Raw genomic sequence first — 3,924 nt, forward strand, 5'->3', positions numbered from 1 at the left:
GTCCTGGATTACCCAGGTGGGCCCACTGTCATCACAAGGATCTCTGTAAGAGGGAGGCAGGGGGGCCACAGTGAGATGCGAAGAGATGTGATGATGGAAGCAGACAGAGGTGAGAGAGATCTGAAGATGCTCCACAGCTGGCCTTGAAGATGGAGGGAGGGGCCACAAGTGAGGGATGCAGGCAGCCCCTAGATAGCGGTTCTCAACCTGTGGGTCGCGACCCCTTTGGCGGTCGAACGACCCTTTCACAGGGGTCGCCTAAGACCATCCTGCCTATCAGATATTTACATGACGATTCATCACAGTAGCAACATGACAGTTATGCAGTAGCAACGAAAGTAATTTTATGGTTGGGTCACAACCTGAGGAACTGTATTTAAAGGGCCAGAAGGTTGAGAACCACTGCAAGCTGCACAGATTCTCCTAGAGCCTCCCAGCAGCCCTGGCAACATCTTGATTTTGGGATTTCTAACTTCTAGAACGGTAAGGTAACAAACTTCTTTTTCTAAGCCACTATGTTTGTGGTAATGTTACAGCAGCAATAAAACAGTATCTACTTCCTCTCAGGAAAATCTGCTTTTAAGATCTTGGAAGAAGTAGGTGAATATGAAGTGTGAGTCAAGGCAGCAGACTGCTTCCCAGGACAACACTAGCACATGAGGTGGATGGTGGAGAGGTGTTTCTACTTCTAGATGCAAATTGTTTCAATTTTAATTTCAAAAGACCCTAAGAATTAACTAAATCTTTGCATCACCTCGTCCACACTCTTAAACCGAGACCCAGGCAACCATACCTGGCAGGTTGTCATCTTGCCCCATAAAAGCTGGATCTTTTTCTGATTGGCTTCCCTGGGAAAAAAGTGACTTTTAAAAATAAGTCTTCTCAGGAAGATGCTAATTTACATTTTACATCATTTAAAATGTGAGTGAATGAGGGGGCGTTGAAGGACTGGGTGAAAGAGGTGAAGGGACTGAGAAATACAGATTGGTAGCTACAAGATAGTCACGTGGGTGTAAGGGACAGCATAGGGAATATAGTCAATAATATTGTAATAACTACATACGGGGCCAGGTGGGTCCGGGAAATATCAGGGGGGGGGAACACTTTGTAAAGTATATGATTGTCTAACATTATGCTGCACACCTGAAACTAATACACAATATTGAATGCAAACTGCAATTGAAAAATAAAACACCTATTTAAAAAAAGAGAGCAGCAGAAGGGGAAATGATATTCTGAGCAGATAGGAAATACAAAGGCATGGAGAGAGGCCCTCTGCATGTTTAGGGGGCAAACAATTAGATTAGACACTCAGGATGCCTGGGAGAGGGTGGCAAGAGGTACGCTGGGAAGGAAAACATGACAAAAAACCGCAAAGGCCCTGTACTTTATCTTTTTAGCAAGAGGAAACTCTAAAGGGTTTATTTTTAAAGAAGGGTTTGGCATGGCCTGCTTTATAATAGTAGTAGCAGCCTGTACTTAATTCTCATACAACTGATTTTTAATTGTTGCAGCCCTGTGATGAAGGCTCTGTAAGTACCCCCTTCAACTAATTGGGAAACACAGAGGTTCAGTAACCCAGCTTATTAAGGTCACAGCTCATAAGAGTCAGTCAAACCCCGGTGAACTGGCTTGCAAGGCTCACTCATCATGCCTCTACAGATCAGAGTTGAGATGGGCTGTGGGTGAAGCAGAGGAAGGGATATGAATTAAGATGCTGCTTGAAGCGCAGCTGGCGTGGCTCAGTGGTTGTGTCGACCTGCGAACCGATTCCCGGTCAGGGCACATGCCCAAGTTGCGGGCTGGATCCCCAGTGTCGGGTGTGCAGGAGGCAGCCGATCAATCATTCTCTCACATCCTTGATGTTTCTATCTCTCTCTCCCTCTCCCCTCTTTTCTGAAATCAATAAAAATATTTTTTTTAAAAAAGATGCTGCTTGAAGAGTCTAAGCCAGTGTTTCTCAAACTTACCATTCACTTTTTACCTTTACACAGCTGTTATATCCAAGAACCACTTTAGGTATTTCAACCAACTCATCTTTTCTAAACTCAGTTTTTTAAGAGGAAACCTGAGAATAACAACAACAAAAAAATACCCCAACAGCTACAAAAGTCAGGAAGGGTCATGGCCCCACAGACAAAAAGCTGTGCCCAGAGGTAGAGGCCGAAGAAGGGGGCCATGTCAAAGCAGGGCGGCAGAGTGGGTCTGGGCTGGGCCCCAAGGCGGGGAAGCAGGAAGGTGGTTTCTGGGGATGTCTTACACAAGATGGCAGCTCCAGCCACGGGAGGATAATGTGAGCCAGGGCAGTGAGTGGGAGTGAGTTACGTGGCTAATGAGGTGAGGGGTTTGTCAAAGGGTGAGGCTGGGACTGAAGAAAGGAGCCTGTGGGCTGAGAGAAGGATGAAGTCCAAGAAGTGGCTCGAGGGGTGCAGAATGATTGACGGGGAGACGCAGGCTGCGAGCCAAGAATAGGGCTGGGGATATTTTAGGAAGTTTAAGAGGGTTGCAAGATGGGGAGAGGGTTCCATAGAGGGCTAAGGGGAAGAACTCCAGATGTGAGAGCTGGGGGGCCGGTGGGGACCGAGGAAGGGCTGTAGCAGGGTGACCTGGGACAGAAGACATGGAGTAGAGGGTTGGGTACCCAGCCCATCAGATTGTAGTTTGCACTTTGTCCCTGAGCCTGAATCCTGAGCATCGTGGAGTTGGTCAGCTTCCTCTGAGACAGACCTGTCATCCAGGTATCACCAGAAATCGGCTCTAATATGCCCAGTGGTATGCACCACCTTTTGGGAAATGCTGGTGTGGGCAAAGGGTCATAAAAAGCCTGAGTTAAAGAATGGGATTCTTGGAGGCCATTGATAAGTTTCTAGACCATTTGGGTCATTATTCTGTTTCATCTTTTTATTCGCCAGTGCCTAGGCATGAAACTTTGTATAGAACAGGCACTCAGACAGTCAATTACACTATTGTAAATGGTTGAAAGACTTAACTAGAGATGAGTCTCCTGAGACACAGTATTAAGGATCCCATTCATGAGCTACAGTGATAAGGGGAGGGTGTCTGACAGAATACCTGCCCTCACAAGAAGGGATAATTTTCCAGGTAGTGACAGACTGCTCTAGCTCACTGGCAACTAGAAAGGCCTTGAGGCTTTAGATATTACAGGTAAGTGAGAAAAAAAGAAAAAGAATGTAGACCAGGCTTAATGCTTCAGGACCCGTGCCAGATCATAAACCAGTTCCCACTGCCTACAAAACCTATGTCTGGGTAAGTTACGCTCTGAAAAACCACCTTAGAAATGTGGCTGACAGATCCTAACGTGACCCCAATGATTCCTACCTCTGCATCCACATCCTTCTATAGCAGTGGTTCTCAACCTTGGCTGCACATTAGAATCACCTGGGAATCTTTTTAAAATCCTGATTTCTGGGCCTCATCCTCCAGGAATTGTTTCTTTGTTATGGGGTGGGGCCACAACATTAGTAACAAAGAAACAGAATTTCCGGAGGATGAGGCCCAGAAATCAGGATTTTAAAAAGATTCCCAGGTGATTCTAATGTGCAGCCAAGGTTGAGAACCACTGTTCTATAGTAAAAGTAGGTGGGGCCTGTGGCTGGCTTATGTCAGAGATGCTGGAAAGCCACATTATTGTGGCTGAGTGGCAGGGAACTGTGGGCAGCTTCTGAGAGCTGAGGGCAGCCAATGGCCAACGGCCAGCAAGAAGTCAAAGTTTTTCAGATCTGTTGTTGCAAGTTAAGGAATTAGGCCAACAACCTGAAAAAAGTTTGGAATCAGGTTCTTCCCGGACTCACAGTTGGGGTGCAGCCTTGTGAAACCCAGAGTGGAGGACCCAGCCAAGCTGTGTTTAGACTCTTGATCCACAGAAACTTGGGTAAATAATACATGTGTTTTGTTTTAAGCTGC

This window comes from Myotis daubentonii, chromosome 1 (assembly GCF_963259705.1).
Source record: "Myotis daubentonii chromosome 1, mMyoDau2.1, whole genome shotgun sequence".
Taxonomy (NCBI): Eukaryota; Metazoa; Chordata; class Mammalia; order Chiroptera; family Vespertilionidae; genus Myotis; species Myotis daubentonii.